The sequence below is a fragment of the Falco punctatus genome, assembly GCF_963210335.1.
Source record: "Falco punctatus genome assembly, chromosome: 13".
NCBI lineage: Eukaryota > Metazoa > Chordata > Aves > Falconiformes > Falconidae > Falco > Falco punctatus.
In genome coordinates, this window is record NC_137593.1 from 10,592,315 (window position 1) to 10,619,106 (window position 26,792).

The following is a 26,792-nucleotide window of genomic DNA, read 5'->3' on the forward strand; positions in this document are numbered from 1 at the left end:
TTATATCCAGAGTATGGATTCAGCAACATAGCTAACAGCTGTCTTGTGTCATTTGCTGTCTTGTTCTCGAGCCGGGCAGGGAGCAGTGCAGATTGTTTCAGCAGGGAATGTCTGCCTAAATGTGTACTCTGCTCTCTGTTTATGTTGGAAAAGGAAAGATCAAAGCATATGCTTGGAGTTAAAAATGGAGGCTGTGATTAGAGACCTCATCTCATTCCCAGTCACATATGTATGTCCGTGTACTTACACATATGTATCCCTGTGCCTCATCACTGCTGGAACCTGGGGCAGAAAACAGTTCTCTGAAAATCAAGCTGTTCCTTTAGATGGCCATCAGAGGTCAGGGCTGCCTTTGAAGGCAAATGGACTTAGCCTTACCTTGGCTAATTAGTTGTCTGCAATGAGGAGAGACCCAAGATTAGGTGATAGTGGCTCTGTTGAGTCAGAATAAAGCCCTGACCAACCTGGTGCCCTGTCTCAGACAGCACAGTGCTGGAAGCATAAGAAAAGAGCACAAAAGGGGACAGTGAGACAACAGTCCTTATTCTGATATGTCTTTCCAGCTTCTGGTGCTCTGTATTGAGGCACTTTCTGAGCTCCAGGCTGTGTCTGAACTGCTGCTGTGGGTAGTGGCTGTTGGTGGATTCCCGTGAATTTATCTGTCTTTTTTTAATCCACTTATTCCTTTGGACACGACATCAGTGGTCTCCACATTCAACTTCCCACTGTGTAAAAAGTGTTTCCTTTTGGTTATAAGGGGAAAAGAGTAATTATTCCCTGTTTGCTGTCTCCATCCCACTCCATGCTAAATACCTCAATCACGACCAAATTCAGCTGTCTGCTTGGTAAGCGAATGAGTCCTTGTCTATGAAGTCTTTTCAGTTACAGAAGCCATTTGGTACCTCTGATGTTCTTGCTGCTTCTCTTCACTCTACTATACCTTTTTGAGATGGCATGACCAGAACTGCATGCAGTGCTCAAGACATGGGCACACCAGGGACTGACAAAATTGCAGAAGGATGTTTTCCATTTTGTTGTCTCTTCCTTTCCCATTTGTCCTTAGCATTGTGTGGGAGTTAACAAGTAGCTCTATTGTTAGAAGACCCTACAGGGACAGACTTGCAGGCTGCTCCTGGAGGAAGGATGCGGATAACAGGACATGATTTATCTATTTAATTTATGTTGGACTGTTTGATTTTGCAAAATTAACTTCCTCCCTGAAGAAAGACGTCAGATGAAATCTTTGGTTGAGAGGTGCAAGGGGAGAGTGAGAGATTAGTGTTCATAGCAGTGCAAAGCTGTGCGCTTTGATCCTTCCTCATGCTTGCTGCTCTGCTCCACTGTGTGTCTTGCCTGCAGGACAAAGTCTGGGGGCAGGACTGGGCAGACAGCCTTATCCAGAAACTGCCAGCCAGATTGTTTCCCTTGGATCAGGCCCTATCTCAGCAGTTATGTCCTTGGCTTTTCACATGCAAAAGAAGCACTTTATTAAAAGAAACAAGATACTTCCCAGAGTCTGACAGCTTGCATTTTGAACTATCACCCCTAACAAGGGACCTTAAAACTGACCCCAAGACGTTAATTTAACCATTACAACTCCATTAGTCTAATTTGTCATGAAACATCTTTAACTAATTACCTGCATTTGTAAGTTAGTCCACATGTCATGAGATAAGAAGTCAAGCATAGTCATAGGTCACTGCTCTGGGCTGCCATCACATAACGCAGACCCGAGATGAAAGGGAATTCGGAGCTGATAGGACGAATCTAAACAACAGCTACTCAGGCAGTACAAGGCAGCCATGGCTGTAATGTAAAAATTGGACCATTGTTTTAGAAGTGGTGTTTTGGAAAAGATGGGGCATGCCCTCATTAACAGAATAAGATCTAGGCAGACCGAGCATAATGCATTCCCCGTAAGGATTTGTCTTAAAGGTGGTAATTTGATAAATACAGGTCCCCACTAAGACCATTTGCTAAATTTGGCAGACAATAGTATCAAACATTTATGACTGAATTTAGAACTGTCCCTTTTCAAAGAGACATGATTATGTCCTGAATGTTACTTTAAAAAGCTCATTTGGGAACTGCTGTTGGTTTCCTCAAATGACAAATGTTGAAACGGAGGGAAAGACCAATTAGGAGTCTGATTAAAGGTTGTTCAAGCCTTTCACTGAGTTGTATGTTTGGATTCAGCTCCCTATTGCTCATTGGAAAACTGCCCATGTATTTATAGTGGGAGCTGCAACATGCTGCGTGCCACAAACACCTCTGTCTCTTAGATTTAGGCAACTGTAAACTTCCTTTCATTTCTCTCGTTTCAGTGCTTGTGACATTCCCCTAGAGACTAGATGAGGAGGATATGGTATGTGATTAATGCAGGATGAAGCATTCAGAAAATTTCCTCATTCTTTTTTCTGTTCCCTTCTTCAGTGAGAGGAGGTGCAGAAGGAGGTGGCCAAGAGCGATTCCCCCCATCAATATACAGAGCGTCATCATCGCGCTTTTGGCTGCCGGTGCTGGGTGTGAGGGGTAATTAAATGCCTGCCTCCCCCCCAGCCCTCTGTCCCTTAGCTCATCCTTACAGACAGCAAACGCAATTGAATTCTTCACTTCCATCACTCATCTGATCAATACAAAGGGCCAGCAACGACAGAGCTATACTGGTCAGGCCAGCCCTACCTTTGTACTCCCTAAGTACAGGCTCTGTCCAAGCCATAAATCACAGCTACTCTAAATTATAGAGGCTGCCAACACATCAGAGGGCTGGAGCGGGAGCTCCCTGTGATCACAGCAGGGAGGGGAGGATAAGGAAGGCCCTGACCAAGCTGTCTTTTCTGTACTCAGGAGCTTTATTCAGACAGCAAGGAAGAAAGAGCACCTGGGAGCCTCTGTGCTCCTCTTGCAGGCATAAGCCTGCCGCAGTGGCTCAGCAGTGCTCTGGTGTTACCTGCTGTCCTCAGGAAAAATTGAAATCCTCTTTCTACAGACCATAAGGCACTCACTGAGATAAGGAGGAAACTTCCCTTGGTGGTGTATTGCTGCAGTCTTTGTACTTGCAAATACCCTTTCTCGACATCCCTGTGGGGAGAGAGGACTCAGATTTGTATCTTCCCCTTATCGACAGCCAGCACTGGGAGTGCTCTGTGCTCTTCAAGGAGGAGCGACAGCATCACCAGGCTGCCCCCAACTCCTGCCACACAGCAGCAACAGCCCTGTGCTGTCACATGGCTTGCTGGTGTGAACACCATAGCACTTCTTTCTTTCCTATGTGGAAGTTCACCTGCTATTTTCTACCAATATTCCTCCAAATCTTTAAAGATAAATGAATCTTCAGGTCTCCAAATCTTTAGCCTCTCTGCAATGGGCATAAGGTATCTACCAGTCTGCAATGAAAAATCACAGACGATCCATCCTTTCAATCTCTTACTTTTATCCTAAGCTGATAAGGGAGGCCCTCCTGTGCTTGTCAGCTTTGCATTCTTGGTGTGTGCAGCATAGCTGAGTATTGCAGATTAAAGGTGAGGAGTTGAACAGGGAAAAAAAGCAGGAGCGAAGCAGCTGTTTAATGAGATAGAGGGGCTTTCCTCTTGAAAACTGCTTATCCATATCCTGTCTGTTGGTAATTGCAGACTATTTTCTTTATGGACCATGTTAACACTGTTTTCCCAGTTTAATATATTTTACCCTTTTGCAGGATCATCTTTTCACCTTGGTAGCATTAAATCATTCTTTACGAAATTGTTAGTGACCCACAACATATTTTTGTCAAGCTGCTTAGTTCTACCCTGCACATCTTTTGTCTTATAACAAAGTTCACGTGTATTCAGGAGTCAAAGCTTAGATGTTCTCAGTCTGTACCCAAGTTTGCACCCTTGCAGTTCCAGATTTGGAAACTCCTTTCCACCCAAGCCTGTCTCAAGCTGTAATAGAACCTTTAAAGTTACAAATCCAGATATTGTCAAACCGACTTTCGGTGATAGGATGTGCTATGCTGACAGAACCAAGCCTTGGAAAGATGAGCTTCTTGGCAGCTGTTTTAGCCAGCTCATGTCACTGGCTGTCTTTCTGCTAGAGTTGTTTTCATTTTTGCAAACTCCTCCCTGTGCCTTGCTCTGTTTTTCAGGTGGACCCTTCACCTCCTGGTGCTCCTGAGAGTCTCAGGTAGGACAGCTTCACCACTGGACCCCGTGCCTCCATCAGTGGTGTCATTTGCTGGGATTCACCTCCAGAAAAAGACTTAAGAACCCATCATTACAAAACCTGCGTAAGTTTATGGGGGCCAGAGCAGCTAAGAAAGGTCACTGGAAAATGGCTAATGTCTGTATGCTGCCACTGTACATACCACTGTCTGCGTTGGTCTCTGGAGACGGCACAACAGTTGCTGATGGAGAAAAGCAAGAGAAAAGAAAGGATGTATCTGTCAGGAAGACGTGTAGTCATGACTCAGGCTTGGTAGGAGAAATAGCATGTGCTTCTCAGAGATCTGGTTGTGGACAGGGCATTATTTCCCCGATCTCTCTCCAACTTGCTCCTGGAGGTCCTTCTGCTGTGGTTGATGTGAACAAGCCTGATTATTTATATCAACTCTATGCAATTGGGATCTGCTGGATTGCTCCTGGATTGCAACTTAGGTTAGAAACAGGAATATATCAAGGTTAGGAAAAGAGTGATCTAGGATTTTTCAAATGCCAAAAGTTCTGATCTCTTTTGTACAGATAATGTAAATGTTTATATATGTATAAATTATAACACTGGGATCCTGGGTTGGGATAGGAGGGGTTTTCTGTGAGGTGGGGGCTTCTGAAATGGCAGAGGCTTGGGGTCATAGTCTGGAGAAGATGGGGGTCCTGCTTGAAGAGTATTGCCACAGTCCAGAGCAGGAAATCATACTGGGTTTGAGATGTGGGACAGAAGAGAGACAATCTGCATCACAAGGGATTGAAGGAATTTATTTTGAGGACTTGAAGGACTGAAGTAACTTATTTCACATGACTCTCCCTCCCCCGTCCCGTGCACATGACTGCATGCAACAGTAATTTTTGCTGATGGAAATGTGGTAGCTCTATTTTCTGCCCCACCTTCAGCTCCTTGTCTTTTTACTTGTCCATACAGTATCATATACCCTATGGCATCATACAATTAAAATAGATGATTATGCAGATGCAAATGGATCCCTAAGGAAATCTAACACATGGACATAACACCACAGGCAAGTTTTAACTGATTATGCAGCTATAAAGAAGTTTCTTCATTTTAAAATTAAAAACATTTTAACTTTTTTTTCTTCTTTTTCAGTGCTAACAGCTTAACATTTTCCTTTCCAGATAAAATCTGAAATGGAAGAAAGGGAGCTCAGGCTTAAAACTGAGTACCTTATGGAAGTGCAGGCTATAGGTTTCTGGGTTTAGAAACCTCTGAAAAGCACGAAATCTTTCACCCCCCTTACAACACCCCTCCCTCCTGCATGCAGAGTGCAAACCCTGTGTGTGTTTGGCTTCCAGATCTGTGACTCCCACCCTTCTTTTTGTAAGCAGTGAATTTTCTCCCTTTCAAAGCACAGATTTTATGCCCCTGTCATGCCCTGGGGAAAGTTTTTGCACGGCAAGTGCCCAGGGTTTTTAAATAATATGGAAACTCCTTGGTTTATTCTGTTTCTGTACTGCTACCACCAGTTCATGATTTCTGTTCCTCTGTGGCCTCTGCTAATGCATAGTGTGGCCTGAATGGGGTGGTTTTCTCTGCAATTCCAGTGATAAGTGGCTGTGTGTACAGTGACTGTAGCCTTCTTGGTAGCACTGTTTCTTGTTATGTCATAGAGAAGAGGTACCACTTTTTTCACCATTCCATCATCAGCCTGATTTTACTATTATTACCAGCAAGCGATGCCAATACTGTTCATGTTTCCTTGTCCCAAGACTTAATGGATACATTCAATGACCACGTTAACCCTTCTCTATTCTCAGTAGCAGCTTTATGATGGTATTGCCTTTCCAAGCCACAGCTGATCTTGCAAGCCTTCACACCAGTTAATCCAACCTCTTTTGGCTTCTTTCCCAAAGGTGTAGAGTTCTAAGGGGAAAACTCAGCAAGTGTATTTTCCCTCGATATCAGCGGATCCAGAATTTCTTCTTTTCCTATCTACAGGGCTGCTCATTCCTCTCCATTGCTATCAGCAATGAGGGACAGACACTACTTACAGAATATACTCTTTCTTTAGGGGAAATAAGGAGGAAATCAGGAATCTAAACCAAAGCTGTCTACATGTTCTATCTGAAGGTACGGATCTGGTGGACCTGCCCTGCTGCTTGTGCTGCTGATTAAAAGAATAGCATGTTATATAAAGAGCAACACATAGTCTTTAAGAGTGATCTTGCAGTGAAGCAGGAGATACAATGCATTTGGAGGGATCAAGGATTAGCTGGTGCCTGAAGCAGAAACTGCATCTCCAACAGCATTCCTCAGAGCAGCATCAAGAATTCTGGCAGACCACAGCAGAACTTTCCTAATTCATTATGTCCTGAAAAGCAACTGTTTTCTGCTCATTAGACACTAATCAAGGTCACCTCTTCATTGCTGAATGCTCTGCATTCACTATGCTGTTGGCAGGAGGGCTTGCTCTGCTCCTGTGTGTTCAGGAAAAAAAGACCAAAATAAAATAAAAGGAGAAGAAATCCTTTGGCCAGCCATCTGCTGGAGCACAGGCCATGGACACAGTGCAGATACAACTGCCTGGATGCCCTGTGACCCATCTTTCCATGGAGGAATTCACTGGGAAAGTAGATTGTGCTGGACTGTTCCTGCAACTGCAGTTAATCACACCTTTTCTGTATTACTGCTACAGGATTAACACAAACATTGCTCCTATTTTCAGGCTTATCAAAGGCAGCATCACATCTCTCTGATCTCCTATTTCCCTGCTCTCTTGAAAGTGTTTAAATGAATGGAGCATTGATGAGCAGGGATGTGGTGCCAGGAAGGATGGTGTCATTTAATGCCTTGCTATTTATGCTATTTAATGCCTGTGTGGCTTTATATGTCCTGGGTGACTTGCTAACCATCTGGCACCCTCCACCCTTTCATAGGACAGATGGAGGTGTAGACAGCCCCTTCATTTGTCTCCAGCCCAGAGTGACCAGCAGCAATAAAATAGTATAGTTCCGATGTGCCGGCTCCTACACAGCCTGCACCTGCTGTCACTGAAGGATGAAGCTTGGAGGCCATGGTTTGGTGACCCTTGATATCACACAGTTTGGATCTCAGTGAGCTATGGGCACATACCTGTATTTCTGTTGAACTCGTTGGCACATGCAACCTGGATTTTTCTTCCAGCTGTAAAAAGCATAAAGATATCTGATCTGCCCTTGCACCTGTTTGTACACAGTTAACTTGTCAAAAGGTTTCAGACAAGCTGGAATCAGCAGAATTGTGTATGGCACATCAGCTGCTTGTCCTAAGAGTCCTACAGCTGGATTTGCTGTATCATTGAATCACGGCCTGAATTTTTAGCTTTATTACTTTCACAAACCACAAATACTTGGGTTGTGTCTTCCAATCTACTAGGAAGTGGGCTGAGATCCACCCCACTGCTTTCACACCGCTGTCAGCTGGCATTAACTTTCAGTCATTTTCTCCTTTGAGGCCAGATTGAAATCAGTGACCTAGAAGTAAAATACTCTGTATTTTGTTAGCAAGCAGTCCCTGGAGTTGTGCAGTCTAAATTGGGATGTTGTCTCAGCGAGCTCTTTTGTGTATCTTCCTGTGGCAATTGTACTGTAATTACTAACAATCCTCTTTTTGGTAGCAGAATTTATTAATTGCTTTCCACTTTCTCCTATGTATTTCTGCTCAGATCACAGTGAATAAGGACTTGCTTTAGTTTGTGGAGAGGTCATGATGTCCTACTGTAAAGCATTCGTTTTCTATGATGGCATTGTCAGAGATTATATTACGGATTCACTGATATTTCTGCAAGGAGGGCAAACTGGAATCTGTGTTTGAGACTTTACTGCACTGTCTGTTAGCAATACAGCTGTGGGATCTGACCCTGAAAATGCTCATGCCTGTGAAAGTATTTGCAGAAGGAAGGACTAGTCATGTGTAGAAGCAGTTTCACATCAGCCTTCATGTTTATGGGATCACTTGTGGACAGTGCTGATAGTCTGCTGGGAGGTGCTGGCTGCCCTTTTCAGTGCTGTTGCTGAACACTCATTTTATTCAGCCTTTTGAGGAAGTGCCCAGCTCACATCGTAACTTTAATGCAGACTGTTAATATGAATAAGTTATATCTCCATGGGGTTTTTGTGTGCAGATTCAAGGTCAGATCCAGTTGGTCACTCTGTGGCGGCATCTAATGAATTGCCAGCATCCCAGAAAGCGTACAATTTGAGATTAGAAGCAGCACCTCCTTATTACCATGACAGTCAATTGCAAGTGGAAGTGCAGTGGAAAAAAGGGCAAGGTAATGTAACATGTGAGTGGAATAGCACTCAATCCTTGTATTATGAAATTGTCATTCTGTGCCACTGTTCAGCATAAATGGACTAATCTTCACTTTGAAAATGAGGAGAGCTTGACTGTTAAAGAATAGGTCATTTGGCTTCTGGCAGCAGCAGAAGATGCTGTAATATTAGCTGTAAGAACTTGTGCATTCTTGGTAAGGAGATAAAAATGATTAAATTGCACTGCTTGCTTCTCTGTCTTCTAAAGTAATTCATATTTGCACCCGGATTCATCTAAGCATTTGCATAATTCCTCAGGCCATTCCTATTCAGCCAAGCATTTCAGCTTGTGGTTAAACTTAAGCAAATGCTGAAGTTCTTTTCAGTTCCTGGGGCTTCAGACTTGCTGAACAAGGTCTTGGCCATTAGTTTGTAATGTTTCAGTAGCTTCTGAGATTACCATGCTGTAGCAAATGGAAGTTTGCTTTATTTGTTGTATTACAGCCTGAATATTCTTTAATGACTCAGAAAGGTTAAGGGAGAAGATCTTGGGGCCCTGGAGAGGATCATTTTCAATAGAGTTCTCTGTTGGAAATTCGAGAGCCAGAGAACTGGGGTCATGTGTCCCAAGAGTTTCATGGACTCTGCAGAACTGGCAGTCACACTGACTGCCTCCCTTCCGCTGGGTTCTTCCTCAAAAGGAACGAGCAGAGCCAAGGGGAAAGTTTTGTTGGGCTCTTTGGGACATGGAGCTCTTTAGGCCAAATTCTGTTCTGAATTATGCTTTATTATTCCAGAGTGACTTCTTAACTTTAGTAGGGTTATGCCAGGTGGTAGTCATTGTCGATGCAAATTGTAGTTTTTTAAAAAAAACTTTGAAAAATTGCAATATTACAATAAGAGTTTCTGTCCAAACTTGGGAGGAGGGGATGGAGAAGAACCTTGATATGCTGATTTTTTTTTGTTTTATGAGGATGGAGAGTTCAAAACATAATGCCTGGCATTATCAAGCCCTTGTGTGTCAATGCAGTTTAGCGTCAGAACTTGCTGGCCAATACAGTTCTATTGCTTCGTGAAGACTTCGTGTGGGAACTGGAAATTTTTTAAGTGGGATTGACCCCAATCTAAAATGAAATGTTTGGTTATGGCTTTTTAAAGAAAATACAATAAAACAATTGACTTTTTTTTTCTTTTGGAAAAAATAATTTTCAAACATTTGGTAGGAAACACTCTACAGAATATATTTATGGCCCGAAGTCCTGTTCACAGTGAAGCTGGTGGGAGGTTTGCTGTTGACTTCCATGTGGCCAGAATTTTACTGAGGTTTCCTTTGCACCAGAGGGATTGTGTGGCTCTTTATCTGTAGGTATTAAGGTAACTTCAAAGCCTCCTGGCCCACTTCAGAAATAAAAAGTGTTCATAAATATCTCAGCAATTTGTTGGAGGTCTTGCTCCACGAAAGTAACATGGGTTTTGTCTCTATCTCAGAGAGCCACAAGGAGCTTCATCTGTATTTGTTAAAACAGAGACCAGTAACGTGTTCTTCTAACAGCAGCAGTAGAAAGGGCAAATGTTCAGTTTAGTGCTCTGCTTTGCTGGGCTGTCTTCAGATCATCACTTTAAAATGTTTATTCTGTGAAGGGGAATTGTTGCAAGATCCAGATGCAGGTGTTTACGGTGGGATCATACTTCTGTTTTAACGTAGGGCTGTGCATCATACCATCTCTGTTTTCCTGGTCCCAGTGCATTCACCTGCTGCAGAATTTTCCTGTCTGTGTAGCAGATTTTATTAACCCCCAGAGAGGCCTATTTGGAAGCTGTTTTTCCATCCCAGTTTGGGGTCCCACTATTAATCTTTTATGAGCAAGGAGCAGTTCATTCCATTGCTGGGTGACTGCAGTCCTTTGTTACCCCTTCTTTACCTGGAAAAAGGTGTCAACCGTAGTGAGAGGGGGAAGATAAAGGACTGGAAGAAACAGAGGAGGTTGAAAATAAGTCTTTCTAAGGGAAAAGGAGTATTCAGGGTGCAATTTTCATGAGATACAAGCATTTGGAAATTCAGTAAAATATGTCTGCAATGTTTTTTGTAAGCAACAGTAAATAAAAGTACAGATAGTTCTGGACTTAATCTATACATTTGTCCTTGGATTTAGGGCTAGCTCAGAGCAATTTTCCAGTTTTGCACTTCAAGTCCATCTCTACCTGCTTTACTGGCAGGTAGGTTCCACTGCACTGAGGACAATACTGGTAGACACAAACAGAGCAGGACCTTCCATGGAAGAAGTGGTTCCTAGGAGGGGCTTGAGAGCAAAGTTTCAAAAGCATGATGTTCCCAAAGAAGGGCCAAATTTTTCAGAAGGGCTGAAAAATAAGCACTCCTGCTGTGACAGATGGCTGCGTATTTCAAAAGATCTTGCCATTAAAGCTGGCTGGAGATTGTCTATTCTTTTGTTTTTGACAGGAACTTGGGTTTTCTGTTAAACATAATAATAGTGGAGAATGGGCAGATTTCCTTTCAGTGTTCCATTTCAATGTGAGAGATTTAATTGTGTTGTTCAGGGAAACTCTCACTCCTCTAATACATTTATTTACAACTTGCTGTGCTGGAAAGCCATGTGATAGATGGCTCCGAAAGTCTGATGACCTGCTCTGGTCCCTCAATGGCATGAAGCTTTTCTGAAGCTCTACCCGAACACAAGCGTGCTGTGTGTGATGTTGTGGACAGAGCACTCAAGCACACTGCTTCCATTCAGGTTTTTGTGGGTAAGTTTCTGTTTAGGTTTTCCAGAGTGGGTTAAGCTTTGAGATACTTGATTTGGGATCCTGAGCCGTGCTCTTCAGTGGGTGAATGCCTTCACTTGTGGCTGTTCACATTCAGGATTGGGAGTGAAAGTCAAGCTGTATTTGTATGTAGCTGGGCACTCTGACAGTGGGATGTTGGAACTTGAAGCTGTTTGTCAAAATGTGTGTTTTAACATTTTCATGATTTAACTTTCCCATCCATAAACTGGAGGTAATTCTTCATCATCAGCAAAGGACTTAAAGGTTCAGCATTTATGCATGCAATTTTGGAGAAGCAGAAATCCAAAAAATCCTTCTCTTCCATCTGAAAGTCTCAGAGCTCTTTTAAACTGTTAATTAATTGAGCAATCATAATGATGTGCCTGTGGGGATGAAGGGGGAGGAATAATTTACAGGTGGGAGAAATGAGGCATGAATGACTTCCTAGCCTTACCTGTGCTGTGCTGTTAGTCTGTGTCAGATCCAGACAGATACCTTCTGTGCTGTCTCCTTTTGCATCTGTGATGGGTGGCTGGGAACATCAGCTTCCTCCCCGCTTCCTCCTCTTCTTTTGTAGGGAACCCATTTCCTTATCATCAGGCTGCTGTTTCGTGGAACATGTTACAAGGAGTTCATGTGGCCCATCTCTTTGAAGGAGCAGGCTTGGAAGCCGGGACATTTGTTTCAAGTCCCGAGTGCCACCCACTGAACAGGGCATGGCCAGAGAGCTGTCTCCACTGCAAGGGAGAAAGGGAATCAAGAAATGAAACTTCTGGGTGCTCTTAGGACAACTGCACGTTCTGCCCTGCCTTCCTCCTCCTGACCTGATGCACAGCCGGCTTACTATGCACCATCCTCTGCACACCTCCCACAGCAATTCAGGTTGTATCTTTGCTGCACTGAGCAGAGTGGCTCAGAATATCTGACTTGGCTCTGATATACCAGCTCATCTCTGAGGAGCAACGTGGGCCCTCTCTGTCACCCTTCCTTTCCTGTCTGAACCCCTGTATTGGGCGTCAGTAGATATCTGTACAGAAAACGTTGTGAATCTTCCAGCATATGTAGAATAAATGAGCACAAGGTTAATTCAAATTGTTTAAAATTGATGGGATGGGCAGGGTAAAAGTACTGCTTAGGAAAACACACAATTTCATCTACAGTTTGGCTGGGAATCCTCTTTAAATTTGGTTCTTAAACACAGCTGTGAAACTCATGAAGATGTCACATTGGTTGCTCACCCAGCAACCTTTATAGCCTCCTGGGAAGGTAATAAAAACACCAACAGCGAGCATTAATTCTAGCAGGCTGCTTCGCTTCATTCCTCTGGCTGCTCCTTGTCGAGCTCCTGCAACTCAAGACATGAAGTTTTTCTTCTAGCCAACCTCGTTCCAACTGCATCTCCCTACCAGTTATTCATATCTGGAAAGGAAAAGAAAAATACTGACATAATTTGCTGGTCCCTGGAACACTGGGTTTTTTATTTAACCGACAGGGCTTATGGTTACTTTTAGCCATGGCTTTTTAAGTAGTATTTAGCTGGATAGCAGTGATAAGCCCTCCAGGAAAAAGCAGTGGTAAAGTGGCGGCTCATGATAAATACTTTGTACTGTCTATAGTCATGTTTTCCATTCTTTTTCAGTTTATGTATCTTGTAAAAATTTTCTGGTAAAGCTACTACCTCCTGTATGGTGAATTTAAGCCTATTGATTTCTAGCTTTCCTAATTGCATTTTATAGACCCCCTACTGCAGCTGGGACCAGAGCTTGAAACACTCTGTTCAGCGAAATGGATTGTCTTCCACAGGTCATTGACACCCTATATTCTGCCTTATCTAAATTAGGCTGTCTCCAGTATTCTCTGATCTAATCCCAAAAGTAAAGGGTGTGTGTTATGTGCAGATACAATGCTTACACATAAATTTCCTATTGAGCAGATATTGGAAAAGGAGATGAAAGCAGGTAGAGCTTGACCTCGCAGTTCAGCACACATGCAGCCGGGGATGCAGTGCCTACTAACAGCTGGCTTTTCTGCACCTCGGCAGGTGATGGAGTTCCCACTAGTTCAGGAGCCCACTGCCAATGGTTATCACATGCTGTTGTGAGAAATCTCATCAGTCAAAAGTGTCTCATAAATAATTTAGAGGAAAGCAATTTGCACACACAGCTGTAGCTGTTTGCAAAGTCACAGTTATACCTGCCAGGGCAATGTGGAAATGGAAATTTCAAAACCATTTTTTGAAGTAGCCGGAATGGTCTAGCTTGGAGCTAGGGTTGGTGGGTAGTTGTTGATGAGTAAGAATTAATTGCACTTTCATGTCTTTTTATGTGTAATGAAATCCAGGAGAGAATTTTAGTATTTTTTGCATATTGGGAAAGGGATCAAAGGGATGCATAGTTTGAAAAACTCCAGCAGTCAAGGCCTTATCCTTCCAGAGGCTCTGCAACTCGTTCAGCTTCAGAGTGAAGGGGACAAGTTTTAACAGAGACTTGGACTTGCACTTTGAAGGCATCAGCTAGTTAAAGCTTGTCTGTATGTACAGACTGTCCAGGGAGGATAGGCAGGAGGAAAAGTCAGAAGATATTGCTTGAAATATCTCATCTGAGTATGCTTGCCTTGACAGATCAATGGGAGTAAATTGCTTGAAAACTTCTGAGTAATGACAAGGGAGAAAGGAACCTGCTCTTTAAGAATCTCAAGCAACTACAGAGAAGGTGAGAAAACAAAGGTTTGTTTGTGCAGGTGAGTCCTGGGAAGGTGTTATCCATACTAAATCTGGAGATGGCACCAGGCTGGGGAGGGCATGTAAATATATTTTAGGATAGGGTTAGACATCACCTACCTTGATCCTACCTTGGGACAAGGGGATGGACCAGATAACATTGCAAGATCCTTTCCAGCTCTTCTGGTAGCTGTGCGTTCAGTCACAGTATCTCTGCTAGCTGAGTGCCCATAACATGTTTATCTTTACAGGATGCCCCCTTAGCTAGGGAATAATTACTCTAGTTTTACCAACTGAGAACTAAATCACAGTGTTTTGCCAAATTAGGCTGTCTCAGACCTAAACTCCGAGATTCTTCCTCTTCCTAAGAGGAAGTCTGAAATTGTAATGCAAAAAATGCATTCAGATGTGTTTTGATTGTACTATGAATGCTACAGAACAGTTCAAACTACGCTTAAAGACCAGATGAATTACAAAAGATTAGAGTTACAATTTGTAGCAGTGGCATTATTTTACTTTGTGGTTCTCCTGTGCAAAAATATATCACAGTTCTCACTGTTCTCCTCACCATTTGTCCAGTTCTTCTAAATCAGACTGCCGTCACCTGGCCAAGAAAGTAGCATAGAAGCCCAAGGAACTACCTGCCACTTTCTGGTGATCAAGGCCTCCATCCAAGAAAAAATTCACTGGTGAGGCTTAGTAAATGAAAGCAGCAGCTACTCATTGACTATGAACTGGATGAAAATCCCTGCAGTCAATCAATAGGCTGCCCTAGCTGGTCTGGCCTCACAGAGACAAGTAAGACCTCCTGTAATTGACATTAGTCACACTCTATCTAGAAATCTCTTACAATAGATTTTGTTTCACTGCAGTGGGAACTTTCTCTAATATCTTATTGAATACATCGTGGCGGTTCACCTTTTTGGACTGCACAATGATTAGCCATTAGTGTATTTTGCTAAGATGCTCAACTCAGCTATTTCATTTGCTTATTTCTTTCATTTATTTATACTTGTTAAGTTTTCTTAGAATCCAGGAAAAGTCTGGAAGAATGTCCTTTAGAACTGCAGATGAATAGTTGCACAACAGCCAGAACTTTAGTAACCTCAAAAATCTTTATTGAGCTGATATTCAGCCTTCAGGTCACTGGGGTGAATTTGGAGTAGCTGGGGTTTTGTCTTCTTGTGAGTTAATCCAACTTCATTCTAATTTAACAAGTTAGCTAGCTGTGATCAGCATTTGGCTTTTAAGTCAATGTAACATATTTTGTAAGATTTTAGATCGCATTATCTTGTGAATCACAAATAAGTGTGCAAGACATGTTAGTTAAAATAATTATCTAACATGCATTAAATGAACATCTTTCCCTCCTATCCAAAGAAAAGTAGTGACTGCAGAATCTGGATCACTATCCATACAAGTCTACAGGGATATTTACAGGTAGCCTTCTTGAAGCAAGCTGATCTTTACAACGTTATTGCAGGTATGTACTGACAGTACTGCAATGCAGAAATGTGAGAAACTCCTAAAAATCTCAACTAGGTCAGATAAGAACTAGTCAGGATTTTGTCTGAAACAATAGGCATAATGTTTTCATAATACAAGAAAATATTCATTGTAAGGAAAGAGATGAACTTCTGTGTTTAAAAAGGGTATTATATGGCTACAGGTTTTGGCTGGGCTCTGCTAGTGACTGCACTGTACATGAGGGTAAACATCTGCCTTAGACGGTACCTTCTGGATCCAGAGGTTACCGCCTGCAGTCTCCTATCACATCCCTGCTCTGGGACCTATTGAGTCTGGATTGGGATGTCTATCCATTGTCTTTGATGATAAGTTAGTCGGGGAAGAAACCATTCTTCACGAAAGGCAGGATTCATCTCCCTCAACTTTAATTTCTAGGAACTGTCTGAGTTTGTCCACAATGAACGGAAAAAGAATGGCTTCTTCACCTGGAGATTCCTCTTCTAATCTACATGGCATGACTTTGTGCTGGAGGAGCATGTACTTTGCTGTTCACTTCAGAAGTCCTGGCAGCAAGGTCAGACTGGATGCCTCCTTTTTACATAGCCAATTTTGGTTAATACCACAATAAATTCTAGCTCAGTAGGTTCCCTGACGCTTCTTAATGCTAGCCTAACTTCATTAACATTGTACAAGTTTTGCTTTGGTTAAGTTTTTGTGGGATTTTTTAGTATACTAAAGCTAATATGGACTCCTTTAAGGAACCTTGTTTTCCCTTTTTAGTCTCAGCCATTAGCAATAATCTATATGCTTAAACCTTCAACAGTTTATCAGTTTGAAGTTCAAATGCTTATAATCACTAGTAGTGGGCCAGCCACACTGGATGCCTTTTAAATGCACACAACCAATGCTTCAAGGTAATAAGGTTGCTTATCCACCTGGGGCTCAGCCCTGCACAGAAATCTCTCATTTGACTGCATATGTGAGAGTTTGCATTTGTTTTAAAGGCACTAGTACAGAAGAGGTCAGAGAGGTTTAGCTCTTTTGGCAGTGGGATGTGGCTTTTTCTGTAGCTCCTCCAAGGACTGCAAGGAATCAGAGGTTGTTTCTGAACACTTTTGGATCCTTCCATGGGGTCAGGATGCTGTCTTCTTAGCTTTTAAAAATTTCAAGGACACAGAATGAAATGGTGTCTCTGAAGCAGAGACTGACAGTGACTACTGGTCTGCTGCTGCATTTCTTGAAATACCTAAATCAAACCATGCCCATCTCTATGAGATGATAGTTCCCAAGCTGGAGTGGCCCTAGTTTGGGTTGGGGCATTCCCCTTTCTCTTGTAACTTCAACTCAGAAAATGAGCACATGTCTGAAAAACAAATTTGTCATCACAAACATTTTCTGTAAGTGACAGGTCGCCAACTAAATTGCCTGGATTTTCTTTCCCTGGAGTAATTTTTGAGTAGAGATGAATAAGCTATTTTATTTGTCAGTTCTAATTTGGAAAACAAAGTTCATTATGTTTCAAAAAGCAAAGTTTATTATGTTTCAAAAGCCTTAGATATATCAGACAAGCTCCAGATTATATTGTGTGAATGTCTTGATAGGACACTGGGAACTGCTGACATCCTTGCCTACTTCATTTTGAACTCCCCATTTGATCTTACTTTCTCCTAGTTGATTCTCCCAGGCTAAGAAAAATTCATAAACACAATTCATTTTTTGCTGATCTGAAAATATGTGGGAAGGCCCCTCCAGCACTCTCCTTTCTCTCTGAAGATGGTCTCAGCTTCTCCAGCCTCTCCTAATAACTGACTTTACCGAATGTAACATCCTCATTTCTGTCCTACAGTGCACATTCTGCATCCTTCTCCATGTACAATTCTGACGCTGCAATAACTGTAGTTATATACTGCTTTAGAAGGAGCTGGAAATTACAATAATGGTATCATTTGGGGAAGCTGATAATCAAATCTCTGCTGCAGGAGGCTTTTACCTCTTTTTTCTTTCAAGTTCTAAGAATTGCAATGATAGTTTGGCCCTGCTTCTAGTTTATTCCTTATTCCATTTCACTCTTTTGTTTCTGATGAAATAACCCCTCACAATCTGATATGAGTGAAAGGCAGCACACCATCAAAAGAAAGTCCCGTGTTTGGCTGCCAAGCAAAGGACAAAATGTACCAGTAGGATGCTGTGCATCAGCAGTGCTTCCAGGAGGGAGCTTTCTTCCAGATCTTGCCCCCAGTGTGTCACTGTTAGAGAGAACAGAACCAACATGTTTTAATGAAGAATATTGGCAGTTGGCTGGAAGAGAAGAGGCTGTATTTATCCTTTCTGTAACACCATTTGGACTAGCGTCTTTTATGCATGTGTAAGTGTTGTTGTTCACTACAAGAGCAGTGACGGGGCATGCCTATTCTAAGACCATGGCTCCATAAACATTTTTTCTGGTGGCTCACTGGATTCCTGCCTACCCTTCCAGCCCTGACTGCTTCAGTCTGCCTCTGCCTCCAGTGGTCCCTGTGCAATGCCAGAGAAAAACTGTTGGGTATTGCTTCTTTTTATTTATTTTTTCCCCATGTGGATAAATGCAAGCATTCAGTTTCCAGTAAGCTTCACGGATATTAGTAGCGGTACATCTGAAGGGACAGTGGAAGGGAGATACAAGAGTGAGTGAGAATGGCTGGAGGCAAGAAACTTCCCCAGCTGGTTTCACTGCCTAAATAAACATGTAGGATTGTACCTAGAACTATCTTCAAATTACCTAGCTGAGTAGCAGCCCTGGTGAGCTACAGAGTGCAGCAGACTGTAATCACCTGGATATTTTCTTTGTTTCTCAAGTGGGCTCTGCAGCCTGCACTGTATTGGTATCATGATGATGCTGCCTGTGGTACCTGGAATAGCTAATTTAAATATAGCCTTTATGTGGTCTCAGTGAGCTCTGGTCTGTGCAGACGTACGGCACAATTATGGACTATCCAAGTCCAAAGCTACATGCTGTGTTAGGGGTGCCTTTCTTTGACTTCTTCAGTCCCTTTTACGGTTATATCTGGGGCCAGTTGACTTCAATCTGCTTGTTTTCAAAACGTGGCTGCAGGGCAGGTAAACAGCCCTGTCCGTGTCCTGTAGAGTGAGATGTGAGAAGCACTCAAGAGACTTGATTATTTTGCAAGCAGCAAGAATCACCTGGGACTTCATGGCTCCCAGCTGTTTGAGGGCAGCCATCAGTGCCACAGCAGAGCTGACAGCCTGTGTGGCTCTTCATCCTTCAGCACAATGCTGAGTAGCTTCACTTAAAGCCACCGGTGAGGGTGGTCCAAGCTATTCTGATTTGCTGCAAAGTGGACAAGGAACTGAAGTATTTTGTGCCCTGCAGCCTGGGCTAGAATGGTAACAGCCTCCAACCAGCAAGTGTTGGTGGCCACTGTAGGGTGGAGCAGTGCCCTGAAATGCCAGATGCAGGGAGGTTCACTCTAGGAGTTGTGGTGGGGCAGAATGTTGATGTTAATACACATCATCCTCAATCACTAAGCATCCTCTCTCCCTCAAGAAAATTAGCCTTCCCTCTGAAATCATTGTCAGTGTTGTAATTATGAAAGTACAGATATGTTAAATGCAGCTGAGTAAATGTGGAAGTAGCAGTGGTTTTGTATTTTAAAAGCTCTGCCTGTATTTATATAATTGGGTTATAATCATAGAGGAGAAACTGGAAACCTCACCCTGCGGTGATGGAAATGTCAGAGGTGCCCTCATCCCCACCTTTGCCAGAAGTTGCTTTGGATGATTTGTGCAGGCCATGGAGCACACTCTAAACAAGCTATGAGAAGTCTGCTTTTAAAACATTGTGAGGTGTTTGTGTTTTTTTTTTTAATCAGGCCACTTTGCAGATCCAGTTTGGAGTTTGCTGCATATATTACATTGCCAGCCCTTGCTTTGGGCTAACTGATTTCTAGTGAGATGAGCAGCTGGAAAATTGGCAACCTCTCAATGAGGTTTGTGCCTATTTACAAGGCTGTGGCGATATAAGGCTTAATTTTTACCGAGTCCATTGAATTCAAGAGAAGAAGAAATGCCACTTTTTGTTAACTGTAAGATAGAAGCCAATGTTTAAACTTTAGAATATTCACCTCTGAGATACGCTGAAGTGATCTTCTTTTCAGGAGGTGCTGTGTGTTTGTCCTTGCATGGGAGGACAAAGTGAGCAAGCAGGGGTGGAGGCACCAACATCATGAGTAGAATGTGGGTCTGTGGGGTGGCCGTGGGGAGGTCAGCAGCAGAGGCAGAGCTGCTCTGACTGATCAAGATTCTCTTCAGTAACTGGGCAGGGGCAGAAGTACAGGGGCAATGGGGATGTTTCCTCACAGGGGAGTCTGGGATATCTCTGTTGCATTAATGCTTCCTTCTCACCCCTTGTATTGCTGTGCTATAGAGGGATTAACCTCATGAAGTTACTTATGGCCTGGAGAAACTTCAGACTTCCTGAAGCACGGGCCAAAGAGCCACACTCCATTGTCTATAGTTGCATTCAGCTTAGAGTTCGCCTGCTGTGAATGTACCTTTTTAAAAACTTTTTTTACTTTGTTGCAATCCTTTCGATGTATTTATTGACAAGTATGTGCTGAGATGTACAGATATTTCTGCCAGTGTAGTCTCTACATCACAACTTGGAGCTATGTGAAGGAATGTACAAGCTCTTTGGAGTGGTCCTTAACTTTATTCCTATTCAGAAGTGGAAAAATAGGCAGGGACAACAAAGAACAATTTTAATTTTCCTTCTTAAACCCTGCCAGTTTGAACAATCTTTTCCTGAATTTCCTGATGTGGCTATTCACATTCTTTCGTGAATTCAGACTGGCTGTTAGCAGCCTCCAAATAAAACATGGTTATATGGAGATTTACCTTGGCCCTGTTCTTGCTTGGCGACATGAGATACAGAGCAGCCAACTGGTTCAGCTCATGCTACGTGTCCTCTTCCAGCAACTGCTTCCTGTACAAGCTCACTGCTGTCCAAATTAACGGGATTGTTGCTCAAGATGTAGGATATTTGGTTCTGGTGTTTGTGTGAGCGATCAGTGAAGTCAGGAAACTGCTTTACAGAGCATTCAAAAGCCCTTTATTCTGAAAGAATCAAATCCAGGCTTCTGTTAAATGCACTAAAGGCTGCCATCATTAAAACATTGGGGCTGCAAGTTTGGCCACAAAAATGTTACAGTAATGCAGTTGGTATTCAGTCCTTTCTGTCAGCGTTGCCAAGTCTGGCATGCATGCCTTTATTTATTTATTTATTAATTTTCACAAGTCTCGTGTCTTTCATGCATTCCATAAAGCCTCAGTGTTTACAGGCATTTTAGTCATCTGAGAATCTCAGCTTCCAGTTTTTAAAGATCTGCTACTAGCCCTGGTGGACAGACAGGAAGCAGGAACGTGCGATAAGGCTGATCCTCACAGGCAAAACCAGGCGGCTTATAAACCCCCACATTTAAAAAGTCAAATCATAACTTTTTTTTTAAGAGGGTCTCACGAACCTGGGTTCCCATTTACGTGTCTCAAGTGCCTGGCGTAGACTGTACTAATGATTGCCTGGGTCAGGCCATGGTTTGAGTGCTACATGCAGAGAGCCAGAGAGCACTGCAGCCCTGATGGACGGGGGGAGGAATCCTCTTTCCATTTATTATATTCCTGTTTTAACTTCATGGCCTGAGCATTGCCTTGTGCACCCTGTTTACTGTGTGTTTCATAAAGGCCAGAGGACTCATCCTGTTGCTCTGAAACTGCTTAGCCCATCTTTGGCTGGATTTACTGTACAGGAAGAACAAACGGTTGCTTAGGAAAGCACTGTATTTAACGAGAGAGCTGGGCTGGAGTTTTTTCAAACAAACAAATAAAAGCCAGCAACTCTCAGTTTGGCATGGACTTTGCCTTTTTGTTTGTTGCATCACCCCATTGTCTTCTCTATCCCTTTTTTTTTATTGTTTCTTTGTTACAGCATTTCACAGCCCGTGGCCTGGATACTGTAATTCCTGAAGGAATGCACGGCATAATGGGTACTGCGTGATCACAAAGCAGTTCACCTCGCGCAGAGCCGTAGCAAAAATGATGTATCGTGGCGGTCTCCCAATCTTCCCTGCTTCACTGACTTTTTTTTATTTGGAGAAATTCCTTTCGCTTCTCCTCACAGGGGCTGCCCAGCCCGGAGAGGAAGCGTAACCTTTCTCCACCCAGCAACAAAAGTGCGGCGGTTTTGGAGCGCTTCCCATTTTCATGGTGGCTGTGCACAACACATGGCAGCAGTGAGCACTGGCCGGCGTCTCCTTCCCCAGGCTCCAGGCCGCGGGGCAGGGGCGTTCGCCCGACCGCGGAACGCAGCGCCGTGAGGCGCCAGCCCTGCCCGCGGCCCGGCCCGGGGCCAGCGGCCCTGCCAGCCGCCCGGGGCCCGAGCCGCCACGGCATTGCACAGTCCGCGTGTTTCAGGAGCACCTCCACATAGCGAGACACAAATTAACGGGGTGTTTTAAATCGCCGGGTTCGGCGTTAACAGGCCGGCCCGCGCCGAGCAGGGTCACCCTCAGCCGAGGGACGAGGGCCCCAGCAAGGCCCGCGCCGCCTTTGCTCGGGCCTCCGGAAGGGCAGGAGGGGAGCCCGGCGGGGCAGGGCCTGCTTGGCCCGGCCCGGCCCTGCCCGGCTCCGTGGGCGCAGGCGCGGTGCCCCGCCGGCCGCTGCCCCCCGCCCCGTCGCAGGGCTGACGCGCCGGCGCAGCGCGCTCGGGACCGGCGTGCGGCGGGGGGGGCGGAGCGCGGCCCTGGCGGTGGCCGGGAGCAGCCGGGCGGAGGTGAGGCGGGGGGCGGCGGGCCGGTACGGTGCGGGGCGGCGGCCGCGTGGCTCGGCCACGCGAGTGCGGGGTAGCGCGGCCCGGCGAGCGGCCCAGGGCCGGTCCCGCCGTGCGGGCCGGGGGAGCGGGCGGCGGCGCCCGCCCGGAGCTGCCGGCGGGGCGCTCGGCCTTGTGCCGCTCGGGCTCGCCCCGTCCCTGGTGGCTGGAGAGCAGCGGGGCCGGGGCCGCGGGGCCAGGGGGCGGTCACCGGTGAGCGCGGGCGGACGGAGGCCGCGGGCCGCCTCCCGGGCCGCTCTGCAGGCCTGGCCCCGGCCTGCCCCCGGCCTGCCCCCGGCCTGCCCGCCCGCGCTGCCGGGAGGCGCGGCCGCCGGGCTCCCGGCGCTGGCACAGGGCTGGCCCGAGCCGGCGGGAGCAGGGAGCCCGGGCACCGTCCTGGGGCGGTGCGGGGCCCTTCGGTGTCAGTCCCTCCGAGGGCCACGGGCAGGCCCTGCAGGAACTGCAAGGCTGGGAGAGCCGGGGCGCTGGTGGCGGTGAGCAGCCATAGAAGGGGATTTCCAGTGGTTCCAAGAGGTGTTTTTTTCCGTCTTCGAGCTCTCAGCCCCACTTCTCTGTCCCCAAGCTGCCTTTGGTCACAGAGGCCCCCAGCCTCTTTGCTTTTAGCAGAGAGCTCACCTGCTCCTGTGCTGGTTGCCCTCCCAAACTGGGCTGCACTGGTGAGGCAGGGCCTGGGCACGCAGCAGGGGTGGCTGTCGCAGGTGGGTGCTGAACCCCGGGGCAGCAGCAGCACAGCCGTCTTCCTCGGCTGAGGACTGGGTTTAACTAACATGCTCTCCCTGCAGCCGTCTCCGTGCTAAACTTGTTGTAGCCCAGACTTCTAGCTCAGAAGAGAAGTGGATTGCCTTTGGTAATAGGCTCACCTGTGCTTATTTATGTGTGTTGCTAACACAAGTAGAGAAGTCATCTTTTTTCAGAGCTGCAGGAGTATGTGTTTAATACTTGTGAAAATTCACCGTTTCTGAAGGAAGGCCTTTAGAAAACTTAAGAGAGACCCTTGATCCCAGATACGTGTAAGGACCTCGACTGCAATTCCAGTTTCTGTTCCCTTCACAGGGCTTGGAGAGCAAGTCTGATAGACTATAGTTTCAGCGACTTGCATGCTTCTGCCTTGCAGACATATTCAGGAAGGAGGGGACAAAGCTTGAGCGATTCTTCATTAAAATCAATCTGAAGTCTGAAGATTAAAAATTGTGTCCTTATGCCTTACTTGTACAAAAGTAACTTGGGGATTTTCAGTCTAGAATTTTTTCTCTTTCATCACTGTGATTTGTGACAGCATTTCTCTTAAACGCTATCTTATCGGATATACATATCTCCACTAATCTACTTTAGCCTAAAGGAGGACGTTTCTGTCAGTAAATTATAATCATCTTGCCAGAAATAAATTTAGCAAATGCGTAGCCAACTGGGTGAGATTGTGGGTTGGTTCCCGAAAGCACTAGTTGAGAGAAGGGAAGAGACCAAAGTAACTAAGAGTTTAAACCTTGCAGTGTGATGACTGAGGTCATCAGCTGCATGCCCCACTGTGTTCCCATGTGTTGTTAACTTTGGACTTTGGCCATTTCTGTATGGTCTTGTGTTAATACGTTATGTTTTGTCAAAGTGGATTTCCCCCGGGCTTGTTTCACCTCTGGGACAAAATTTTTGGTTAACAATTGGGAGAACTGTGCTGGGCAGGTCAGAGAAGAAAGCAGAGAGAAGATAGTTTGCAGTTCTGTGAACCCACATTACTTCTGCATGTGCTAATTTGAATAATTTCAGACTTCCTGACCTTATCAGCTTAGTTCTGGCTATGCGGTCGTTTGAAGAGAGACACCCTTCCACAGCTTCCTCTCTCTCTTTCCAATTTTGGATTCCGCTTGGGGGAGGGAGGGAGGGCGGGCATCTTCTTGCACAGCATATCCCAGCTCTCTAACCTCAGGCCTGCTTTCTCCTTCTTGCTTATCCTCTGTCTTTGAGAGAGCCTGCCCCAGATCTCCGTGGGGAAAGGCTGGACTCCTGGGTGTTGACAGAGTCGCTGCCTCCCATGGCAGCGTGTTGTGCATGAATTCCTCGTGCCTGCACAAGGCCACGCTTCCAAGGCTGTTTGCTTATTTATGTTACTGTTGGTCTTCAAAACAAGCTTATTTTATGTTTTGAATTGCAGCGTTAAAATCTGGGCAGTCTGGGAGAAAAAACAACCACCAAAGAGTTAGCAAGTGAGCTGTGTTTGAATTACTCACCAGCTGCATGTGACCACCCGGATGCAGCCCTAGATAACTTGTGGTGATCTAAGTATGAAGTAGCTGCAGTGCTGTGGGTTTGTTCTGTGCATGGGTGGACAAAAGGTTTCTGTGGTCTGAGGCCTGAGGTGTCAGATGGAAGCCTTTTGTTAGGGTCCTGTCAGCAGCAGTCCGTTGGGACTGCCTTTCCCATTTCTGTGCTTTTAGTTAAAACCTGGGCTCTCTGAACATGCCAAAAATAAATAGCACTGCCAAGGACTAATTAGTGGTTAAACTGTAACAGGCTTAAAATTGGTGGAAGATGAGAACGCGTAGTGTCTTTTCCAGTACTTCATTTCACTGAAGGTGACAGAAGCTGCAACCATGTAAGTTGCAAACGGAGTGAGCTGCTAATTGCTCTAAGGGAAATACAGCATGTATCTGCACTGAATGTGGTACTTGGTAAAGGATCAAGGGCCTCGCATTCCTCTGTTCCTCTTGTGTAGGTGTTAGGTGAATTTTAGGTGAGCTTTATGTCAAGTTGATATAAAGTGACACTTGCTTGTAACTTACCAGAGCTCTTGGGGTAAGTCTCTGTTCTGAAAACTGAGCGGCTCCCAAGTATGTTTCTAAAAGCTTAGGGTACAAAGCAGATCTATTACTAGAACCTGCCATTAGTACAGAGCTGTAACAGTTTGGGTTTGTCTTTGTCGGTGCAAAAGAGATTGTGCCTTTCAGTATTGAATCATTTGCAGATGGTATGTCAAATGCAGCAGAAGGGTTGAGGACTAATGACAGTAAACTTTCACTTATGGTCTTCGGGAGGTACACATCTTGGGCTTTCCTGGGTTTTTAAGATTTTGCTGGTGTGATCTTGGCAGCATCCCTGTGCCATGGAGGTATGGCTTATACTAGCCAAATTACACTTTGAATGGTGCAAGTTCCTCAACTTCAGAGTTTTTTCATCTGTGTCAGTGTATGGGATGAAGATGTGACTTTCTCTTCAGGTTCTTAAACTCTGGGTGATGCTTGCTTTATTTTTTGGTCTTACTTGTTCACTTCAGTTCCTTTTCTAGCAGTGTACTTTTAAGCAGTCCATTTGCCTTGCTGATTTATGTTGCCAAGTAAAACCAGTAATACTCTTGTAGCACTGATGGGAAAATAAGTTCTTCAAGCAGCACCTTTAATTAAATATTTGCGTATGGATTATCTTTTGTCACTCTTTAAGTAATACTGCTATTAGAAAAGTGAACTCTTTCAGCTCTTAGGACTGGGATTAACTGCTCCTTGGAGGCCTTTGCTTTAAAGGGATCCAGACTCAAAATTGATTATATTTGAAAAGGCAGAGGGGAGGACAGGAAGGGTTTACTCTGATTCAATGGCTTGGAGTCAGATTTTCTTCCCGTTTTAAGGAGAAACTTTTTTTGTACAGAAAAAAAACTTTCAATGTGGAGAAATTGGTGCGTGCATCACAGACAAATGTGAAGTATTTTTAAATCCTATAAGTTACAGTGTGAAGCATTTTTTAATGATCTAAGTTAAAAATGAAGCAGAACAGGTGGGTAGAATAGCTTTCCTAAGATCTTTCCTTCTTGCAGTTTAAGAAGCTGGATTTCATGATACTAATGAGCAAATGAGCTATTTCAATTGCTGTTGCAATTGATTGCATTGAAACTGTGGCACCACTCCTGCCTCTCAATTCAAGTTTGCCTCAGGTTCTTTTTGTTGTCAAGACTTAATCTTTGCTAGAATCTAGTTCAGTATTTTTCCCACTGTGATCATTAGTTCAGTTTACTATGGGTGAAATGATGGTAGCTGTAGGCGCTTCAGCTCCTGTGTAATCCATGGCTTTTCAGAAAACCAGTGGTCACTCAGCTGCCTTCCACATCTGAGGTAGTGCCCGTGAAGGGATGCTTCTTGTTGGACTTTGCTGTGAGAGAGCAAGGAGAAAAGTGGTGACTCCAAATCATTCAGGAATGTTCTTCAAAACTGGCAGGTATGTTGCACAGGTGCTGGGCACATATTGCTGAGACTGAGCAGCAGCGAAACCTTCACGTGCTGTGCGCTCTCAGTGCACTCAAGACTCGCTTTGTTGGCAGAAGCCTTTTGTATATGTGGCTCTGTTGAAAATGCTGTGCTTTTGCTGGCTTGGTTTTTGTCTACTTGGATGGAAGTGTAGCTGGAATAAGCTGTCCTAGCAATACTGTGGTTTGGCTGATGTTTACTGGGGCCGCTCAGGGACCGTTTTGTAGGTACGGTGCACAATAGACAGACATGAACAGTTTGTAGCATAAAAGCCGGCA

General features: G+C 44.6%; 1 long non-coding RNA gene across 3 annotated transcripts in view; it reads left to right on the forward strand.

Annotated features, from left to right (window-relative positions):
* LOC308072422 overlaps positions 1–26,792 on the forward strand; it is a 144,851-nt gene that overhangs the window by 116,448 nt on the left and 1,611 nt on the right. The window contains exons 2-6 of one of the 3 annotated variants that reach the window (XR_013931664.1): positions 4,127–13,961; positions 14,521–14,739; positions 15,322–15,424; positions 15,844–15,982; positions 21,389–22,068. This is a non-coding gene — a long non-coding RNA (uncharacterized lncRNA). Of the gene's footprint in view, positions 1–4,126; positions 13,962–14,520; positions 15,983–21,388; positions 22,069–26,792 lie in introns of those variants that run through there. The other 2 variants (XR_013931665.1, XR_013931663.1) reach the window with 2 other exon arrangements.